General features: G+C 31.7%; 1 protein-coding gene and 1 non-coding gene across 2 annotated transcripts in view; both read right to left on the reverse strand.

The window, feature by feature from the left end:
• The window catches only part of LOC148281175 (uncharacterized), a 70,467-nt gene that overhangs the window by 22,437 nt on the left and 23,451 nt on the right, over positions 1-24,579 (reverse strand). The gene's annotated exons all lie outside the window — the stretch shown is intronic.
• LOC148281176 (U5 spliceosomal RNA) lies at positions 11,439-11,556 on the reverse strand. The gene has a single exon (XR_015822408.1). It is a non-coding gene; the product is annotated as a U5 spliceosomal RNA (small nuclear RNA).

Consider the following 24,579-nt stretch of genomic DNA (forward strand, 5'->3'; position numbering starts at 1 on the left):
TTAAAGGTATACTAAAAAACTGTACCTCAAAGTTTTATATAACTAAAATATAATTACATTTCGACCGGCAGATTACGTCATTTCCAATTTAGACTAAATTTTGGTATCTTGATTCTCATATAAAGACTAAGTATTGAACTTAATTATTTTCAAATGATTTAAAGTTAATAAATTGAAAACTATAATAGCCGAAGCGAAATCATATTTTTTTGTATTTGAAAAGAAATACAAGCATTTTAAATCACATAAATATTTGTAACATTTTTCTTTATTTATACGTAAAATTATGCCTTCGGTAATACTTAAAAAAAATTAGTTGTTGAAATATTTTAGTTGAAACCTTTTTTTTATAGAATTGTATTTAAAATATATATATATAATTCTGGTTGTAATATTCAATTTCTAACAATATCTTATTTAGGTTTTTATTACCTTCATACCGGTACCGGTAAGGGCCGTTTTACCCGACTACAGCCTTAAGAAGTGTTAATGGACAGTTAAAAAAAAACAACCAATTGAAATAATCAAATATTATAACAGAAGACGACATAAACAAGACAAGAAACTAAGTGATCGAATCTGCCGATGCAAATGATGCAAGATTGAAGGGATTTACATACAAATGGCCACCTTAGGGGTAATCTACTCCTATATCCCAAACTTACGAAAGCAGAGGTTTCCAATCAGTGAGTATTTATTTAACATTATTAATTATTTTTATGACGTCTTCCCCGGGATAACGGTAAAGACGTTCGCCTCATGCACGGAGGGTTCTAGGTTCCCGATGAGATCACAATAATCAAATGTGATTCATACTGACTAATTGTTTCTTTTATGAATCGACAATGTTTCAAATGCATTACATTGATATTCTTAAAACTCTAGGAGGCTATTGAAAGTAGGAATTGCCATCTTATGGGAAAACTCGAACGAAGTTATAATTGAAGAAGTTATTTTTTTTGAAATTACATTCAATAACTAGCTGACCCGACAGACGTTGTCCTGCCCGAACATTGGCTTGCCTTGAAAAAAGACTTTTTATCAATAAGTAGATGTACTTGTTTGTAATTGAATTCCAAAACTAAAAATTGTTTATATTCAAATATTAAATTTAAGTAGGTACTTCTAGGTTGAATTTTAAAACATAAAATAAATATTTTTTCAAATATGGCATTCTTTTTGCAAACGTCAAACTCCGGTCTTCTCACCAACAGAGGGGTTTACTTATTTATGTAGAAATACGATTTTTTTTAATTTTATTAAATTTAATATTATTTTAGTAAAACCAAAAATTCAGTAAAAAGAAATAAATGGGTAGAAATTATAAAGAATTTAAGTAAAAAATCTGATTGAGATCCACAAAAAACAAATGCTGTTTGTGAACATTCAAAAACAATTTTTTTACATACAAAAAAAACATCTTTCCATTTTTTGTAAATGCATTCTCCTCGAATGCAACCCTGGTAGATCGATGAATAAAACATTTACGCTCTTTACTTCTTTTTTACATAATAGATTGAAGATTTTAATATCTACGAACACGCACAGCGCAAAGATCCATATTTCTCTGAAAACCGCACGTAAATCAGTTCAGCCGTTTAGGAGTTCAGTGACATCACACGTACAGCGGAATTATATATATATATAAAGATAAAAACAACCATTTATTATCTGGAAAATAAAGAGCGCGCAGGGCTCCTAAATTCTCAGTCAAAGAGTTAAAAAGGTTTCCCAATGTAACTTTACTTTTTGTACCTAGATTAAATAAAGATGTAATATTGTAGAGGGGATTTTTAAAAATAAGACGCCGATTTTCATATCGTCTTTCTAGTAGCTTATGCTATGACAAGTGTTCGTTATGCTCAGATGTTAAATAATATTTAACGCTTCACCTTGCAAATATCCAATAAGATAATGCAGTTTTTAAACCTCGTTGATGACATCATTCATATAAATTAGGCTCTTAAATATGTCAGTAAAATTAAACCACTTAGTAATCTGACCATTAAATTTTACAGATTAATATTTGGCAAAAAATGATTTTATAACTTTTGATTTTTAATCCATTTTAACTAGATATCGGATTTTCTTTGAACTAGATTTGATACCCCGCTGATCCTTCGATCGTGGTAATCCGGACGGATGGGGCAGGGTAGTTCGCGGGGAAGTGGGAAGCATTTAACCTACTTCGAATGCCGCGTTTCTGTTTTTGAGCTTCATTTCAAACGCGCAGCCTTCCCACATGCTTATTATTCACTCTTGTTAATATTGTCTTTAGATAATTATTGAAACTTCCAAAGTTAAACATAAACATAAATTAACATATTACAACAGAGATGAAGAACATTTTAGAGAAGGCAATATATAAGTCTAGGCATCTACAGGGCTTATGACCTGTCATTAGCTGGTTTAAGTGGCCACTTTACACAATGTGTAACATTTACCATTCTGCCCATATTTGAACATCTACATTTCTTCAATTCTTTCATCTGTTGACTTTTGTGAAGTAAAAGAGCTGAAACCTTTATTTATGCGGGTGAGATTTATCTAATTTAATTATTTCACCTACACACTAGGCAACGCCTGAAAATTTATATTTTTTTCAATTTCTATACCCCTTCATGAACCAGGTGAATTTATCAACAATATTTTGAGTTTGTTCAATATTTTGTAGACAAGGACTGTATTCAACTCCCTGGGGATATATTAAAACAGAGATGAAGAACATTTTAGAGAAGGTAATATAGAAGTCTAGGCATCTACAGGGCCTAAGACCTGTCAGGTCATGTCATGACATATATGTTTTATTAGCATTAAAGTGTTGCAGACCACAATTCGGACGCCTTGGTAATCCGCCAAGGTACTGTTTTTTTGCCTATCTAGGCCCTACTGTAAAAGTAAATTGATTGAACTAAACCCGAACAATCTTTTAAAAATAAGAAACCATTAAAAATACAGTAGGTATGGTGATAGCTTGATTGTCCTCCTTGTGGTGTATTAGTTTGTGAGTTTGAGGTCCCGGGTTTAATTCTTAGCAAGGCGTGGCATATTTGTTTTAAAGGTGGTTGTACTCTAAATTTTAGTGTTCTTGGTTTGGCTCCAGAAGCATAAAACTGCTCACTTTACCGCCATGTTACATATGATCAAGGATGCGTTGCATTTAGTTTATCAATAAAATGCCCAATTCATCACCGAAAGAGAATGGGGAAACGATGATGAATTTGCGTGCGTGCATTAAGATGCGTGCCTTGGCCACAGGGGTGGTCCAGGTTTGATTCTCAGTAGGATCACGATATTTAAATGTGCTTTGTAAGAATCTTCTGTATTGATGAAAATTCAAGAATTCGTCACAATGTGTGTTCGTAGTTTGACATTTTTGCAAAAAATGCAGGTATGCAAGAACCTGACGGGATGTACATATTATTTCAAATATCTGTCTTCTAATAACATACAAAATGATAAATCAAACCGCTCATACACGCGTTTGTGTAATATTCATGTAAAAAAGTGAATTAAACATGAATGTTGCGTCTCATAAAACGAAATAATACGGACCAAAATGGACACCAAGTCGTTGGAACAATAGACATAATCCCCCAGTAACTACACACGTGGGTTTCCAGAAATTATCAAGCAGCCAGTGGGCCACATGGCGACGGAATCTACCTACTGTCTACAAAAGATTTTCTTTGGACATCTATCTCCCTTTGTTAACCATAGAGTTGATACAGTGCTTTATTTATTTAGTTTTTTATTGCTTACTTCTTGGCTTGAACACTTGACACATTTACTACTATGCTCTATTTTTTGTAAATTTATTGATATCATTTTAACTTTGCTAGAATTCCACTTGTTCATGCGCTTTGTAGCGGCACAATGATTTGTTATCTGGCTTTTATATATCAACTTTAAAATACCTAAATTTTGTAAATGGGGTCTGGAATTACAATCGTCTATGCGCTTAGTAGCTGCAATACGTGTTGTAATCTTATTTCTTTTTATTATTCATTATATTACTATTTTTAAATACCATTAATACACTAAATTTATTTGTCAATTTTTAAAATGTGTTAAATGGGGGCTAAATTTCTAACTGTCTATGCGCTCTGTAGCTGCTAGACGTCCTGTAATCTAGCTCCTATTCGTTATAATTTTTAATTGATCTTAATTGAAAACGAGGAAATAGAATCCCAACCGTCCATGCGCTCTGTAGCTGCAAGACGTGCTGGGATATTTATTAATTGTACAGCGCCCTTGAGGTGATTTTCACAAAAATGGCGCTATATAAATTATCCAACTATATATATATAGTTGCGAATTTATAAATTAACTTTTTGAATAAAGCTATTTTGAAAAGAACGGAATAGCATTCCGAACAAAAAATATTTTGAAAAAGAAAATGAAGCAAAAAATGTTGGGAGCCCCTGATGAAACTATTTTAAATCAACGCACTGGCAAAACTAGCCCCTTCGCCAAAAATATACAACAAACTGTGAAAAATCCATATAATATCATAAAGATCTTGAGATATTTTTGCTCGGTGCCTTCTACAATTGGCTTACCTTTTTTTATAGCGCGCCAGTACTTACTTTGTGGTTTAGGGGTAGGTCCTCTGTAAAATATGGAGCCACGCATGGCTGAATAGGACCCGTTTTTATCCGGAGTCTATTTTTAGTTTATGGAAAGAACATGCATACATGGGAAATGCTTCTCTGTTATGGGAAATTTTACCATGGATAAGAAAGTATCGCCTCTAGTTTATGACTGAGCGGTTTTTTAAATTCAATTATAAGCCATTAGTTCTACGGAATTGTGGCAATTTATTTTTATAAACGACTATTTTAACAAACCAGGGTCGGTATTCCAATGAAAAGTTAAAATTTATCTTAAATCTTATCTACAAAGTAAAATTAAGTTTTCTGTATTAAATACATAATATGTGTACATTTTTTTTAAACATGTTCAATTACATACGAAGATACTTTAAATTTTTATACAAATTTGATTTTCAATTAAAATCTATAACCTACTTCCACTATCTATTCAAACAATTAGAAACGACAAAATGTGTAAAAAGGCTATAAAAAAATGGATAGTGGAGCTAATATTGAATCAACTGCTCCACAAGTGTATATAGCTTATGTTAGGTTTTTGTTATTTTCATTGTGTGTTTTGTAATATAAATAATATAGATGTACATAAATACCTAGTTTTTAAAACTGTCTAAATATTTTGTTATTTATATCTGTTTTTTAAGTTAGTCTGCTTTGTTTATTCTCAAATGTAAAAACATTTCAAAAAAGTATATTGTTAAGTGTCCTCGGCACGCGTAACCCCAGAGAGGTCACACTATTTTTATTATTAATTATAGTTTGTAAGAGAAAAACATGAATAAATAAATAAAAATACACGATTTCGTATCGACATCGATGTTAGTTTGTACCGTCTCAATATATATCGATGAAGATAGAGTTTGATATCGCGGCCCAAAAACTTAAACGAGTATTTTTAACTCAATTACTTTTCTAAGGCAGAAATCCTGAATAAGGAAATCGAATGTACATAAGTCCGCCTGTAAGTGAGTGGAGGCGTATTATAAAAAAAATATTAAAAAGTCCGCAAATTTGTGTAGTGGTTAGCGCCTTCGCTTACTATTCTTGAGGTCCTAGGTTTGATTTCTGTCAGTGTGAACGTGAAATGTTTCCACGGTTTTTTTAATTGTAATATTTAAATGTTCTGGACAGCCATCTGAAGTGTAAGACTAGTCACCTTACCTGCATGTAAAATATTATAAACATACTCTGCATTTGGTTTAGCAATGCAGTGTATTTTAAACAAAAAAAAACCACTGAAAATTGACACAATGTCTTAAAATATTTATTCAGAAATTAGTTCATAATAAAGAAAGCTTTCTCGGAATGTCAAATTAAAATGTATTATTTATTTGAAGAGGGGAGAAATTCTTTTTAAATCTCAGCTACTTAAGTATATACATATTCCCAAAGCAGACAATCTCAGTGACATCATCCCTTGTGGCACTTAACCCAAATTCTACACCCTTGTATATACACAGACCCAATTTCTTCCGAGCATACCCTGTATGCGATCAAAAAATACCACACACGCTTTTTTACAATAGATTCTACTTTCGATGTGAATATATTCTCTTTGTGCACTTACTGACTCAATTTTATTTAAAATGACGGAATTAAAAAGATTTACATAAGAGTTTTTAAATTGTGATATTTTTTGAGTAGGTACCTAATTGAGATCAAGACGAGTCGGCCTCGTGGTGTAATGGTCAGCGCGTTTGCCAAGAGGTCTCGGGTTCGATTCCCGACGTGGTTAATATGAAATATTTATTTAACAACAAACCATCACGCCGTTTCCTTGTAGAAGTAGGCAGAGAGAATAGAACGCCGTATCACTCTATCTTTGAATACAGACCTCGCTTTCTTAAGATTCATACATCTTCTCATGCACGCTTACGAATATACGCTACCGATCCTCCCACCTTCAAGTTTTGATGTAAGTACACCGGTTTGTACCGACGGGTCTAGCAACCCTCGATACGCGTATCTACATATTAAAAGTGACAAAAAGTCCACATAGTGATTTTTCCTTCAATGACGATTAATTAAAAATTTAATCGTTGACTGGTACTTTTTTCTTATAAACCTATTTAAAATATGAGAGAAAAATAAGTAAATTTAAAGTCTAATTGAATTTTGTCATAACTATCAGTTTTGAAAACGAACGCCTAGATGCACATATAATGTGGCTAGATTCTGCCCTTTTGAACTGAACTTGTTGGGTCGACTGATTGGCGTTGCCACGCCCTAAGGTCTCTTTATAGACGACGTTCCTTTGTAGTTTATTTCTTCATGGTAGGGACGATGTGAATGTACTGCAGAACGATGATCCCGATTTCATGTCCAATACAGAGTTGCATGAAATGTGGATTTTGCAGAAAATTATGACATTGCTTTCTTCGATCATCACACTATTTCAGGTGAAACGTTTTAGCACGTGTGTCATCGATTATGGACCATGAACCCCACAAACGAATGAAACTCAAAACGTAAGAATGACATGCTAACTCACCAACCACTACATAACTAGGCGGACTTATTTCCACTTGATTTAAGCCGATTTTTTTTTTTTTATTAGGTAATTCAACAAAGATACGTACTAGAAAACATACACTTTGAAAGCATTCGTCGATACAATTTTACATGCATATATATCTTCAATAATAGAATTACACAAAATAGATTTAAATATTAAGATGTAATACATATTTTATAATTTTTTTTTCTATAAGATACAATGCAATAAAATATAAGTTGTATGTGTGTATTCATTAAATAAGATTTATTCCTAAGAGATTAAGCGCAACATCTGAGAGAGTATCATGAAAAATGACAATTTTATTGTTTCGGCAGTATATATTATATTCCCGACACATGCGGGCCATAGGTGTGTGGTATGTAGCATTATTTGAAAACAAAGGCAGTTTAAATATTATATTATACAGTATTATACAGTATAAACCCGATGTCTGAGTGTTCTCAATCCCGCATTCATTTGTATTTTATTTAGGAGGTTAGTATCTACTTTATAGTTTAATATTTTATACAGAAATTTTATACCGAAAACAACGCGGCGTTTTATCAAGTTATTAAAATGAAAAAGAGTTAGAAGTTGCTCGTTATTTGAATTTGAACGTGGGTTAGAAATTTGGAACTTATACAAAAGGTACTTAAAGATTTTTTTTTGAACAGATTCTATTGAATTTACATGATTTTGATATTGCGGACTCCACACGCAGATAACAGTTAAATAAATTAATAAAGAAATAAAACATTGTCTTCAAGATATTGAATTGCAGGTACGTATCGGAACAGGTAGATAGATATAAAAAAGTCAGTAAGTGGTCATATATACCTATTATATTTATTGCAATGGTTTTTGTTGACGTCGAATAAATTTATTTCGTTGGGTTTTGAACTAAATCTTTTGTCAGACGTTATCAGAACTTTAACCACCCAACCACGTGCAGCTTTTTGTTGCTTAAGGGTCTGACATATAACTCTTTAAGGTCGCTTTATTACGCAGACACGCCCCTGAAGGGTACGGAGAATGAATGGTCCTTTAAATATGGGGTGAAAAGGCAGCGAAGGGAGGTAAATGCTACAAGAAATGTAGAATTATGCACTTTGAATGTTTAATTGGGATTTTACAGACCTTTTAACTGCCACACCGTTTACTATTTTGACAGATACTTTGTTTTATGGTACTACTAGAATATTTGTCTCGCTCTGCCGGGATCGAGTAAAAAATATTTTTTATTGGTTCTAAATAAATATTGTCATTTTATTTTGTATGTTATTTCGTTTTGAAACAGTGGTCATTGTTTAAATTTAAAAACGCTACTATTTACCGTTATTGTGTTTATTTTATACCGAAGAAAGCCTAGAAAAATTCGGCTTGAAAACAGCAAGGCTGATCTAAAACACAATTTATTATAAATTTCATGAACGTTGAAAACTTCTTTTTCATAAAAAAAATCCCTAAAAAAATTTGTCTTGAATACAGCACTGTTGATCTCTGATGAAATATCACTTACCGTTGAAAATATAATTTTCATATTAAACAAACCCCTTAAAATTTAAAGCTTGTAAACACCATGGTTGATCTATAAAATTTAATTAACATTTCGATTCAATAACTACGATTTTCGGTTGAAAGTTTAATTTTACACCAAGGAAGTCCGATAAAATGTTTGCGTAAAAACAGCACATTAAATTCTAAATTTAGTGTGTAAAAAAAGGAAACCAAACAGTTTAAAACAGCGTTCTAAAAATTATTGTTTTTTTTATTATTTTTCATATATTTCGGTATCAAAAAAAGACTTAATTTACTTATATTTTGTTGATACGTTAAAGATTTTTTAAATATATATTTTTATGCATACATTATATTGTGTAACTTAAATATTTAAAGAGAGAAATCCCTGCAAAAAACTGCTTTTGCCGTTTGACGGGAATTAAATGAATGTTCAAAAAAATTCTTATTTAAAAAAAATCGATAAAAAAAGCATAGTTGAATAAGCAAAGGAATTTTCTTTGTTAATTCTTAATTTCGCTTTTTACGAGATATTGTTACATATTTCGATTCATACCAAAGAGTTGGAGAAAAAATTGGCTTCAAAATTGATCCTAAATTGTATTTTACATTTTGATTCTCAATTTCACATCCCATTTTACATTATTCCGAAACTTTCTTGAGCAGCGCCAGCAATATCTGTTAACATTGTAAAAATTGTTAACGATATTTATAAAACAATATACGTAACCTTTTTACAATTATACTCGTATATTTAACTCATCTAATATACAAGTGTTCTTTAAACCCTGTCCCATCCGAAATCACGATGATCAGTATGAGTAAGAAGACATATGGGCACATTCAAATTAATTTTTAGAACGAATAAAATTTACAAAAATAAAATATTAAAAAAAAAACAAATGGTTGTTTGCTTCTGCAGGTGAGAAACGGGGAGGGGGGAGTCTGAAACACCGTCAACCGCGCGGCCGCATCCCCCTCACTTCTCCCCTGCAGAAGTCAGCAAACATTTGTTTTTTTAAATATTTCATTTAAAAAAAAAATCGTTCTAAATATTTTCTTTTATATGCAAATATGTCGTCTTGCCCATACTGATCATCGTGATTTCGGATGTGACAGGGTTTAAAGAACACCCTGTATATGAGCAAAACATTTGCAAACCATACCTGTTATTTTAGTTTTTTTTATTATTTTTTTTATATCAATTCCTAGTTTACATAATACGTACATTGTGTGTAAAAAATATACATAAGTAGAAAACTATAACTTTATAAAATTGTTTCACGATAAAAAATATACTTTCAATCTGTAGTAGTTTTTTTGAAAAAAGCTAAATTCTAGACACTGAGCTTTTTTTTTGAAATTACACAAAAATACGATATTCTTACCCCACCTGACTTTACAGAAAATATCAACATATTATGTTAGGTAAGAGTGTCATACTTTTGTGTTAATTCAAATTAATCACCGTGTGTCCAGAAATTAGCTATAAAAAAAACACACGCTGAAATTGAAAACATATTTATTATTATTTTATATAAAGCTACTATTATTAAATTCTACACGACTATGCCCCGTTACCCGGAGTAAGAGTATCATAGTAGATTGTCCCCTAATATATTCATTTCTTCCCTTTCTGCACCAATTGGTGCATATAGCACTGTATCGGAACACCAGTTGCAGCGTATCTTGATCATTTTGTTACATAAAGGTAAGATGATAAGTCTTACGCTTCAGGTACCAGTCCAGGGACTAAGAAATATTCCAGTGTGAAAACACCCTTTCAAATAAATATTTCTTATCAACCATGTCGCGAAGCGAACCCGAGACCTCTTGCATGGCAGGCAAACAACGCGCTGACCATTACTCCTAATTTATGACCACCCTTTTTTTCTTTCATTTAAAAAAAAAATGTAAACCAAATGTTTGAGTGCTGTTTATCATATATTTATTTTTAAATGTTATTATTACTGAGCAAATAGACCCTTAGTTCTATAGATTTTGATAGATGAGCCTTTGTTCTTCTTCTTACCCCCCCCCCGATCTTAATTCTGTTTTTTATTAAAGTAAATTTTTAAAAATCTAAGATTAAACCTCTACAATAATAAATTCGAACTTTGAAGGATGATTACTTGCATTTTCAAAATTAAATATTGATTTAAACGGTGATTGCACACATCAACGTCATGTTTTAAACCGGGTTGTGGTCCCGTGACTAACGGATCATAGGTCCGAGGTTCGTACCCGGTTCTACCATAATTTAATTACCATTTTCTAATAGTGAGTTATATTTTACAACTCAATAAAATTTGCATACAAAATGCAAATATTTTAACCTCTCTTTTTCCTATACATTAAATTATTTGTAATACTAGTTATATTATTGTAACGAACTAAAATGAATAAATAACACCTTTAATTTTATTGGGAGAAAATAGGAAGTTCAGTGCTACGGAAAAATAGATAAAAAAATGTTTTCCTACTCGTGGTAAAAATTAGAGAATTTGATTGTACGAAATTGCATTTAGTTAGCGTTGATTCTCTAAAATGTAAGACAAAAATAAACTAGTTTAAATGACGTTACAAGTTCTTATACATCAACCAACGATAGTGTTGTGATAGATTCCCGGGTCGCCATTTACCAATCAGGGCAACTCACCGAATAGAACTAGTGATGTCACGCGCGGAGTAATAAAAACATTATTACTACTAAAATCGTAGCGATAATACTACATACGATACCTTAAAAGAACTTGGTTTAAAGTATTCACGTTAGATTTAGTTTGACTTTAAAAGTATGAAAAGATTAGGCCCCGCATTTAAGCGGGGGACAAAAAATTGGTTATAGACTCATTTGAGTGTTCCCTTCCACGGAAATCTTTAGTAAAAGGCGAAAGATTTATTCGTATTGAAAGGAAACCAGAGTATCGATGAGAAGGTTCCATAATGCTATATGTACAATAGAACGCGTAACGCAAGCGCGACGCGAACGATTACACTGCCATCTTTCGGTTGATTTTTAAAACAATCAGCTTCATGCTCCGAATTTTGTATTGTTTGCAACTTTACTTGTTAATAACATCGTTTTGTATAATATAAAAATGTTGTTATATTATGCGCATTAATTATATTCTTATGCGTTTTATTATAATTTATAGATTTGTACCCAGACAAGTAAGACTGTAAAAAAAGCAATGGAAACAGAAAAAAAGGTACATTATAAATATATAAACGATAAAATTAAATTTTAGAAAATACGTATAATACAAAGAATAAAGAATTGTTAATTCTATGGATGAATGTTATCAACTATCAAATATCTAAATTTAGTAAATGGAGTCTAGAATTTCAACCGTCCATGCGCTCAGTAGCTGCGAAACTTGTAATCTAACTTGTATTTTTATAAATTTGTTTTTTTATTTCGTTTTTTGAAATACCACTTAAACTCTAAACTTCGATATATATATAATAGGCGCTAGATTTCTTACTGTCCATGCGCTATGTATCTGCAAGACGTGCTGTAAGCTAGCTCCTATAAATCAAAATCATTGTTAAATATTATAATTGGAGACGAGGAACTAGAATCCCAACCGTCCATGCGCTCTGTAGCTGCAAGACACTGAATAGATAATACACTGCAAGACGTGCTGGGATATTTATTTATTTATTGTACAGCGCCCTTGAGGTGATTTACATAAAAATGGCGCTATATAAATTATCCAAATACATTTAAATATTAATTTTATACCTAATGCTAATTTTATTTTCAAAATTTATTTAATAATATTTTATCGAAATTATACCTACATTATTTAAAGATGAGTTATCAACTTTTAAAATTAATATTTGTTTTCATGCTTATTAATTTATTTTGTTATTTTTACAAACCATCACGCCGTTTCCCCGTAAGGGTAGGCAGAGAGGATAGAACGCCACATCACTCTATATTTGCATACAGATTTCGCTTCCTCTGTATTCATACATCTTCTCATGAACGCGCGCCGATTATTCCGACTTTTAACATGTCCATCTTCAAGTATTTGATGGACTTGATCGTGCCATGTCTTTCTCGGCCTTCCTCGTTTTCTGCATCCATCAACATTCGCATCGCAGATGCTTTTAGCCGTTCTACACTGTCCATTCGCTCTACATGTCCAAACCAACGCAGCACCCCTTTCTTGATTCTGTCGATAATGCATATCTCAGCCTTACACAGTGCACCTATCATACATCGTTTTACCACACATTCGCCTGAGAGATCGCATTTTAACGGTATTCAGCTTACTTCCACCCTGTTTTTCCAAGAACATACTTCGCTCCCATACATCAAGGTCGGGACCCGGAATCCATTGTGAACGGCTATTTTTATAGATGCAATAATTTATTTATTAACATTTCGTTAAATTGTAATAAAAAAAGCACTTTTTCGATTCATATAAGTCCTTCATTCAATAAAATTACCTACTTAATTAAATAGTTTTGAAAATATAAGAGAATAAAGCAAATTAATTTAAAAAACATTTATTATAATAAAACTTATTACTTAATCGTAACTTCAATACAACTTCTGTGTTGAATTTGGTAATAAAACATGTATTTTAATGAGGAATTCCAGCCCAACCTGGAATTAAATTTAAAAAATGTTTCCGTGTACACGTGAATATTTAAAAATTTTGGAGTAGGATGAAATATCTCAAAAACGCACGCAAAAATAATTTAAAAAATTAAAAAATAGTATTCATTTTAAAATCGTAAATAATGACGTCACTCCTTATATCTACGTATAGTATTTCCGGTTTCCGCTTTAAAGCCCCCGCACCTTGTAAGGAACGTTTTGACCATAGAAAAAAAGTGTATAATTTGTATAATTTGACATTTCAACCAGAGATTATGTCAACTTTCTAGGTTTTTCTAAATCGTAAAGTTCGTAAAAACAACCATAACATAGAAATGAGCAAATTACGATCAACTAAATGAAGTAATCAAAGCAATATTCTATAGATTCTTGTCAGGTCAGTGAAAGTAAGAACGCCAACCGTTTCATGACGTCACTACTGAAAAGTGACACACTGATTACAGTCATTTGGCGCGGTATTTGATAAATGTAACTTCAAAAAATCATATCTTTGTAAATAACGCAAAAAAAACAACATTTTCAATAGTAGGTAGTAGGTTAAATAGTAGGTACGCTAATAGAAAAAAAAATTAGAGAACAGTGGAATTCCTCATTGTTTAATTATTTTTTTAATGTAATTTAATCCAATAGCAAACTTTCCTTACAAATACATTATAAAATTAATATTTGAAGCACTAATTTTGTGGTTATTCATTATAATAAAATAAATAGCTGCCCATGATATCCTTGCTCAAATTAACCCTAACTTAATTTAACCATGACGTAACTTGAGTATCAATGCTGTCTTTGTTGCAAGAAATTTTAGAACCAACGTTGGATTCTTTTCCCCAAGAATCCTCAGAACAGTTTACGAAATCTCACTAAGCAGTGCTGTCGCACGTCGATGTGTCCCTACAGCAAAGGAAAGCGTTCAAGAAGCATGCGGTGTTATTACTCCTGGCTTGAGAGACACACTTGCCATGTCTGACCAGATCATGCCATGACTACACCTTAAAAAAACTTTTTTTTCACACTATACATAAGAGGTGAAATAGAATATTAAAAAAATAAAGGAAAATTACATAGCAATGAAATATATATTAATGAAATACATATTAACAGTAAAAATAGTAAACAAAAAAATCCCACAAAGGCATGGCTTGTTCGTTGGTATACACGAAATGTTTATGAATTTTTGCTCCTTTAATAAATATATAGGTATAGTATTTTTGTATTATATAAGAAAGAAAAAAGAAAATATTATGTAAAAGATTATAAGGTACTTTTTTATTTTATATTAATTAAAAAAGGAAATAAAAAATATAAAAAAAAACATAAAACTATTCCTTATTATTAAAGGGCAACAAAATATATCATAGAAAAAAAGAGTTAATATCTTAAGTTTGAATCCAGGATAGTGCGTGTTTTTTAAAAGAAGGAAAATTTTGAAAGGTTAGGATCAATGAAATATTATCAGTAAAAAAATAATTAAACAATTTTGGGCCCATAAAATATGCATGTCTCTGTGCTAGCCTCGTTTTACAATGTGGTATTTCTAGCAAACGATTAATTCTCTGACTTGATCTTTTTGAATTACTTGAGAATACATTTTGGTTCTTAAATATACATTTCAAACATTAAAAACAATAAATTTGTCTTATTTACATAAGTATAGCTTCTTGGAACAACTGTAAAAAGGAAAAAGTGCGATTTTTGAAAAGCATTATTTTAAAGATACATTTTTGAACAGTTTCTAATGGTTTAATATGGTTGTTAAAAGCTCCCCCCCATCCAATTATTCCATAGGAAAGCGATGACTGTACAAGTGTATAATATACCATTTTAATAGTATTAAACATACATTGAAATAAATTATGGGATTGTTTAGGTTAAGTTAATTTAATGTATTATGAATAATTAATCCCGATTTATTAGGGCTTTCTTAAACTCGACATAAAATAAAATTTAATTAAAAGTATACGTATAAAGGTACAAATGCATCAAGCAACATTTTCACTTATAAGAGATTTTCTTTATCTTTTTATGACCGAAAAAGGTTCAAACCGCAGCATCATATTACATATATTTTATTTCATCTTCAAGGGATTTTCTTAATAAAAAAGGGTTGGGTAGTATATATTATTATCATTTCTTTGCACTTTATGCCTGATATATCACTATGAGGGTGTAGGACTACATAAGGGAAAGATAAGTATGTTTTTGGAAAATACACTCAATTGCATTTCTTAATCTTATCCGCAAAATAAATGCAAAACCGTACATATAAATTTATCAGTCCATTCAATTCAACTCGATTCCAATAGATTATTTTCCATTGCGTTTCGTTCCATTCCTCTCAATTCTATCGTACCTTTTAAATTTAATTGATTTGTTTGTCTATGCGTACAATCGTCTTTGTAAGATAAGATCTAATGGATATTAATAAAAAAAACAACAAATTGATTCGCATATTTCAATTTATTTAGTAAAAACGGATATTTGAAAATTTTTAGTAATCATACGAACTCATATTTCTTTGAATATATTATAAAGAAAAAGTATGGTCATCAATACTTTATCATAACATGTGTTAATATTATAAGTTATGTCCGTTTTTTTCCGTTAAGATTATACACCATTCAAAGACAAATTTTTTATTCTTCAAAATGTATTTGCTTTTACGTTAAACAAACGATTTTATTTGATTACAAGCCTTCAAAATGGAATGTCAAGTAAACGAAGTGAACATTTTTGACACATCTTTCTGTTCGCTTTCAATCAAAAAAATAAAGCTGACAAAGCTGCTCAAGATATTTGCACAGTGTAAGGTGAAGATGCTATGAATAATCGTCATTTTTTTTTGTAAAATAATGATGGGAGAATGCATCATCGACTAATTTCTTGTATTTTTTTGTGTCTTTTTCATTTGGAAAAAAACGCACACAAGATAATATTTTAACACCCAATATTTTCTCTTAGTGCCCTGTCAGGTATCCCCAACGTTGGCAATCACTCTAGCAAAAGTTTATCTGTCCTGTGCTGCCCGGAAAATCTGCTCCTCAGTCCTGAAGCCAGTCCAGTCTCGTATATTTCGCAGCCAGGACATCAGACTTCTTCCAGCCCCTCTGTGACCCACAATCTTGCCTTTCAAATTAAATGAAGCATGTGGTACTTTTCTCCACGCATTATATGCCCCAGATTTCGTCCCAAGGGAGTTATTTAGATCTACGTTTGTTGCAACAGAGAGGGAAAACATTTTAAGAAGGAAATATGGAACTCTAAGCATTTACAAATCTTATGACCTGTCATTAGCTGATTTAAGTGGCCACTTTACCGTGTGAGTAATATTCACCTTTCTGCTTATGGAGGTATAAAAATTAGAAAATTGTTTTCAGGCGTTGCCTAGTAAGTGAATTGGTTCAGCCCGATAAACCTCACCCACACGATAAAGGTTTCAGCTCTTTTACTTCCAAAAGTCAATAGATGGAAGATGTTTAAACATAGGCAGAATGGTGAATGTTACACAGTGTGTAAAATGGCCACTTAAACTAGCCAATGACAGGTCATAATCCCTGTAAATGCCTAGACTTCCATATCCATTTCTTAAAATGTTTTCCCTCTGTTGCAATAAATTTATATAGCAATTTTCATATATAAAATAATGAAGGGGTTAGTTAAATAAAACGGATTATAAAATTTTAATTTAAAAAATACATATCAGGAGAAAAACAATTTCAAATCTCTTTGTACAATGAATTGACATAAAGAAATAAAAAAAAAGACTTAAAATATTTCAAATTAATTTGGAAACGTTCGTTGAATATGTTCTTGATATATTTAATTTTCTATATTAAATCATGACATTGTCAAAAGCATCAAATTTATTATGCAACGCCATTTTATTATTTAAAAAAAAAAACTTATGAGATAGGTTGTAGTCCCATGAGTAGCGTAGCCCCCACTCTACCACAACTTGTTTCCCATTTTCAAAGACGGCTTTTACGACATTTACTACACGGTTTTTAAAAGAAAATGGATGCGAAATTGAAGTATAAACCCTTTGGCGGTGTACTTTTGGCAAGCTTTAATGTGGAGTGTTATTTATTATTATATTTCTAAGTAAAGTAAATAAATGTCAACATGAACAATCGAAAGGTGTTTCTTGTTCTCGTAAATGGAGAATTATTTTCTTAAGTTCAAATGGAATTTAAAGTTATATCTTAGTAGGGAATAAGTAAAAAGACAAAGCTAAGCGTCTCAAGTATGTAGACTAAGGGTAAATGCCGCCCCGTTGAGAATATTTGCTTCTAAGGAAAACTTGTAACTATCTAAGAGAGATCGTAAACTTACAAGCAGTGGACTAGCCTGTGTTCAAAATTTCTACTTAAAAAAATTGACATATTCATTTTTGAATGAGGAACTTCAGCCCTATGGGAAATTGGATACTATAAATGTTTTCTTGCGCGCGGCAAAATAAGAGCATTAAATAGGGAAATATCACATACTACGAGAACCGATAAAAATATATGAAATAGATTTAGAATAATCAATTGTATTTGGGGCTCAAATTTTGGTAGGGCCACGGTGGTGCATATTTTGCTTGAAAATATGTACATATAAAATGCCGTGTAATGCCGCAGTTGCATTCCATCAGCAACACTACCAATAGTCCTTTTAATTTAATTTCAGTTTATTTACTTTTAATCATTTTGATATACTTCCTAAATCGTAATTAATCTTTATCACTGTATCATAATTATCTCCTGATATGTAAACTAGTGCATCATCTGCTAAAAGCTGGATTTTACAATATTTTAGATATTTACTGATGTCATTTATGTATATGATAAACAATATGGGCCCTAGCATTGCGCCTTGGGGTACTCCTAAATTATTTTCTATCGGATCTGAAATAATATTTTTAACTTTTGTTATTTGATATCTGTTTCTTAAGTAGCTTTGAAACCAGTTTAAGGCATTTCCTCTCATTCCAATTAATTTTAATTTTTCTAATGTTCTTGTTCTATCAATAGTTACAAATGCTCTTTTAAAATCTAGAAAAACTGCTAATACATATTTATTTTTGTCGATTTCTTCTTTCCAGTCATCAATTACTATATTAAGAGCTGTTTTATAAGAATGATTGTTTCTGAATCCAGATTGCTCTTCAGTAATTATATTCATTTTGTCTAGAAATTCAACAAGTTGATTTTTTACATCACTTGTTCATCACTTGTTCATATTTTGGAAGAATGTTTTTAAGACGGTGCCCTCCTCTTTCAATTCCACTAAGAACCTCGTCATTCCTTATGCGATCTCTCCAGGAAAATCCCAGTTTTTTTTCTAAAGGACTACATCTCAAAAGCCTCTTGTCTCTTTTTGTCTCTTTCAGATAGGCACCATGTCTCGCAGCCATTCATTAGGTCCGTTAAAGGTAGGTGTAAGCAGAACTAAAAACAAAGGACTCTACACAAGGCAGGTCCTCCGATTTTCTGTCTATGTTGTAGCCTTAGTAAGTAGGTAGTATTAACCACTCAAGATGAGACCCCTTGACATGTGTATCGGGGCTATTAGCACTCCACTCTGTTAGAATTACATACATTGTGCAGGAAATACAATTATACACATCTTCCATTCTATTTATCTATGGAAGTCCGCAGAATTCGAGTCCGTAGACACACGGAAAGATATGCAACTGTTGTTTGACCCAGGCAATATTGTTTTTGTGTATTATCTTAAAGGTACTTATACAAAATGAATACAATATTTTTTTCCAAGTTAAATCAGAAATACTCTTACATAGGACAAAAAATATAAAATTTAATCCCAGAGCGGTGGAAATTTAAGAACCTTTAGTTTAGGTTACTGGCAGCTTTCCTTAGTGAAATTGGTCTCGGAGAATCTGGGCGGTTAGATATAGCTGATAGATGGTCAAACACATCGCGCTTCCGGTAAAATGGGTTCTAACTCCAACCAGAAACACGAAAAACAATCAACTATTTTATTGTAAGAATAGCAGAATTTTTGCATTTTTTTTTTTGTGAATATTTGCATTATTTGTGTAAATCATTTTATTTATCAAACGTGTTTTATTTATTAAACTTGGACTTTGAAAATGAAATTTTCACACATTTATGTATGTAATGCAAAACAAACCGGTCTGATTTATATTATTTCTGAAATTTGCTTAACGTGCTTTGCACAAAACGCGGCACGAATAATTTGATTTGTCCAATATATTAAAATGAAATAACTTTGTTTTTTTTGTACCACTTTATAAAAATACAATGAGTTCTTCATGGTTAATTACAAACTAATATAATATATATAAAATTTACACGGTGAGGGTAGAGTGGTTTGTAGCTAAGGATGACAGGGGGTAGAAACTGGGGGTTTATGAATGCATTTAGGAAGAGGTAATATATTCGAAATATAACTTACTTCTTAATCCATATTGGTCGGAGGGAGTCAGAGAATTTGTTGTCCGATGTAGAAGGACGTAAGCTGGTTACTTGTTTTAATAGTAATGACTTGGGACTTAGGATATAGAGATTTTGGTATTATTTATGTTTTCTCTGGATATTCATTGTTTACCTTTAAGATTGAAAAAGCGCACATTATGATAAAACTGTAAATACTTTTAAATATCATTATAAAATACATAATTTACTGCCTTAGAACGGGGAAGCTATCCCTAGTTAGGCAGTTTAGATGAACCAACAGCAAAAATAAAAAATATGTATGCTTACTTTTACTACTGAATTAATTTGTTGTATAAATAATTACTTGTATATTGCTGTAATAAATATGTAAAATAAAAAGAATTAGGCCTGTGCCCGGCCCATTTTTGTGAAATTTCATGCTTTGTGAAGGGTTTCTTAAATGTGTCATAATTATGAAAACAATAGGTTAAATTAATTCTTACTTCTCATATTTATTTGAACCAATTTAATAAGTCATTTTTATATTATAGTTTTGCCAACATTGGCCTTTATGAAGAGCCTCATTGCAATGTTCGCACATATACCTACAGCGTCTCACTCCTTTTTTTGTGCTTTGTATCCCGGAACCGTGTAAACAAGTGATTATAATAACCATGCGTTGTATCCCGGTCCCGTGTTTTCACGTAGTTTACCAGCAGCAAAAAAGTACTAATAAAAGTCACTAGATGTCAATAAAATGCACTTTTTTGAACAGCTGGTAAATCACGTGAAAACACGGGACCGGGACACAACGCGTGGTTATATAATCACGTGTTTACACGGCTCCGGGATACAAAGTGTTAACGTTTCCCATTACGTAAATAAAAAATAAATTATTGTGAACATAATGGGGAGTGACGCCCTACAATAATGTGTTTATTTTAATTTAATTAGTAAATATTTTCGGTATAAAATAAATAAAACTACGGTGTTTTCAATCAGTGCTACACAAAAAGGAATTGAGAATATAATTTTTGACTTCTTTCTTAAATATATTGTATTCCTGACTGTACTATTTATTTCCTTTGTTCACAAAATAAAATTAAAATATTTATCTGTAGGTATAATGATGATGTGCAGTAGCTGTTTTTAATTTTGGAATTAAGATGTTACCAATTGTCCTAGGTCGAGTATTTACGTTTTGTGACGTGTCCGTAACAAAAAAAAGTAGCCAGAAATAAAAATGCACGCAACGATCCATGGAAAGACAGATGCTCGGTGTATGGCGCCGAACCGGAGTCGTGGATATCATGGATCGCGCAGCGAAATTGAAATGGCAGTGGGCAGGACACTTGGAGAGGCAAAATGATAGCAGGTGACCCGGAATAATGTAAAATGACGCAGAATAATAAAGTGGAGACCATGGGCAAACAAAAGAAGTGTTGGAAGGCCACAGAAAAGATGGGTCGACGACATTGCCTCTATTGCCGGTAAAATGTGGATGATGAAAGCGGGTGATGGGACGGAATGGAGACGTTTAGAAAGAGGTATTTATCCAGCAGTAGAGAGAATAAGGCTGAAGAAGAAGAAGAAAAAGACGTGTTTGAATTGTTATTTTTTGTTGATTTATTATTAAAGCTCCGAAGAACTATATAAATAATGTTTTTTTCTAAAATTATCGTGTTTTATTTCAGTATTTCATATCTTGCATATTATGTATGTTTCTGGATAGTAAAACTAATTTAATATTGACTATATTTGAACAGAGTTACTTAACCTAGTTAGACAGTCAAAGAAACTTTATATTATTGTCATAATTTTATGTATTCCATTCCATTGTGACTGGGGGGAAATTCGATTTCAGAATTTGACAAAGTTTGGGTTTTAATTGTGTCATCAGAATTCATACAATAGTAAAATGTTTTTTTTTAAACGAGATAAATAACCATTTTATTACACTGCTTTCAAGAAAAAGCCAAACAGTAAATATGTCCCGTGCATAGAATTAAGACTAGTCCAGAAGGAGCGTAGAATCATATTGTAATACATCGTACTGTGTCCAAAAATCCCCTCACTATGCCCCACTTCCGCTGCGCGCATTCGTGATGTCGTGATAGGAAAAATATAATCATAACACAAATGTAAGGTAAAATAATGCAATTTGTTTATTTCTCTAAAATTTTATTGTGCACGCCGAAATATTGATTGACGCAATAGAGTAGATGATAAGTAAAGGGTCATTTAATAAGAGTAATTGAATTAATGAACTTTGAACTTACCATATAAAACAAATTTTATTTGACATAAAACGGATATTTTTATGTCAGGTCAAATAATATTTGATGTTTTAAAAATAATGTCAGTCAAATGTCCACCATAGAATTGTTTAGTCCGAGGTCCAATTTTCATTAGTTCTCTCATTAGATGAGCAAAGTAGGGTGAACAAATTTACTACCCTGGCAACACCAACGAAATTTCCGTTTTGATTTCTTCGACAATCTGACAGATGGAAAAATAATTTAATTTTTAAGTAATGCATTTGCTACTTACACATTAATTTGGTAATTACACATGAAATGTGATCCTATTCTGTTTTTTTAAGATCCCAGCAGTATTTCTACACTTTAAAAGGACACAACACGGCATAGTTGAATTAAAATCAGGAGTTGCGTACTGAGCGACGTCTACAAATAAACTTATGGGTCGAAACGTAAAACTACTTATTTATGAGTTTAGTCCTCTTCTGTTTGATGCTCGTATGCGGTTTCTGGACTATTCCTAATTCTATGCCCCGTGTAATTATTGTTTTAATGAACGTGACTGGTGGGACCACTGGTGGGACACTGGTAAATTCTACTCCTCTACCTTTGTGCATTTGAATACAAATTTAAGCCAAACTACTCAACATATTACAACAGAGATGAAGAACATTTAAGAGAAGGTAATATAGAAGTCTAGGCATCTACAGGGCTTATGACATGTCATTGGCTGGTTCAAGTGCCTAGACTTCCATATTACCTTCTCTTAAATGTTCTTCATCTCTGTTGTAACATGTTAATGTTATCAGCTCACCAGAGAGTTGAATCCAGTCCTTGTCTATAAAAATTTGGACAAACTCAAAATATTGTTTACAAACTGCTCAATGTGAATCAGAGATTTTTGTGTCATGTAAAGCATATTGAACACACTCTTGTTTTAATAAAATAGAAGTCTTATAGCAGTTGCAAAAAAAACACATTGTGACTGCTGGGACAAGTCTCTGTGATACCTAATAAAATTATTAACTTAATACAGGTGAACGTTGTTTTACATCGCGATTAAGTTCAGAGAGACACCGGCGTAAAAAAAATCGGGGTAAAATAAATACAAATGTAATGAAAGATATACAGTTTAGTTCCGTGTCAAATTCTAAGAACAATCTAACATGTTTATTATATACATGTCCCATATATATTCAAAATAAATTATAAATGTATTTAATGCAAAAAGCACCACTTGCTTACTTTAGAAGATCGCCGTCTACTATTAGACATGGGGGTGCTTCATGATATACTTAGTGGACGCCTTGATAGTCCGGCTCTTTTGTCGGAGTTATCATTAAATGTCTCCGGCTACCGCACCCGTCACACGTCAATCTCTCTATTTCATGTCCCAGCAGTTCGAACGAACTATGCCCAGAACTCTCCACTTATACGTTTTTCTCGTGAATATAATTTGAACTTTCCCCTAATTGATCCATTTGATTTTTAAAAAATAACATTTAAAATGCGCGTCTTAAAACATACTTTTTTGTCTTATACTTAGTTTCAATAATAAAGTCTTATTTTATCTTTTTAAAATTTTTAAAATCTTATCTCTAATTCTTAATATTTTATATATATTTATATTTTCGACACTTGACACTTGTGCAATATTTACACACTTATCCACCCTCATTCCAATATAACACCCACTCACCCACCCTCTCTCTCACTTACACTCACACAAACACAGTAGTATGTTTTGTACGTGTATTTAATGTATTTCTGTGGATATCTGTCATCGGTTTTATTCTCTTTAAATTTTATTTGTTATATTTTTGTTACGTGTATTACTGTTGATATCCCCAATTAATAACAAAAAAAACATTTTTAATTCGTTTACAAAATAAATAATAATCTTTTGAAATAAATAATGATTTTCATTATAAATACTAACTCACCAGTTCGTCGGTACTAAATTAAATTATCACACTTTTATGAAAAAAGCATCCAAGTTCATTTGCTTTGATTATTGCTTTCTTTTTTGCAGAATCATAGCATAAACTACAAATATTTGAAAATTCTTTAAATTTTAATAACAAAATAATAAAAAATATAAATCTAACTTTTTTATTTTTCTTAAAAACAAAACGAAAACTTACTCGGAAACAATTTCACACACACAATAGGCTGCTCGCGTACACGGTAATAGAATAACGGCGTGTAAAAGTGTGTCTGCTATTAGAATTGCAACGCCTACTGTCGTCTGGTGTCGGCCGAACCGGGGAATCCCACGCCGGCACCAACCGGCTATTTGTAAATCGGCGTAAATCGAACCGGCGTAAAACGACGTTTACCTGTAGTCGCGTACGTAACTCCGAGCAGAGATTTACGATCAAAGAAGTGATAATGTTCTCCTGTACAAAATTTTTAACACTCTCCCTGTTCAAGGATCACTGTAGCTTTACATAATTTTAGAACAATTTCATAGTAATACTTTCAAAATTCCTCTCAATCATAATACACGCTTCATGTATAATGATGGTTTGGTAGTACCAAAAGTATGTAATAAGTATGATAATAGAACTCTCAAATATTTAGTACATAGAATTTTCAATTTATTGCCGAAAGAACTTAAATTTAACACACAATGTAACAAGAGAAAAATAAGAGA

The sequence above is a fragment of the Micrasema longulum genome, unplaced genomic scaffold (assembly GCF_059751315.1).
Source record: "Micrasema longulum isolate JH-2025_06_02 unplaced genomic scaffold, ASM5975131v1 h1tg000488l, whole genome shotgun sequence".
Lineage (NCBI taxonomy): Eukaryota > Metazoa > Arthropoda > Insecta > Trichoptera > Brachycentridae > Micrasema > Micrasema longulum.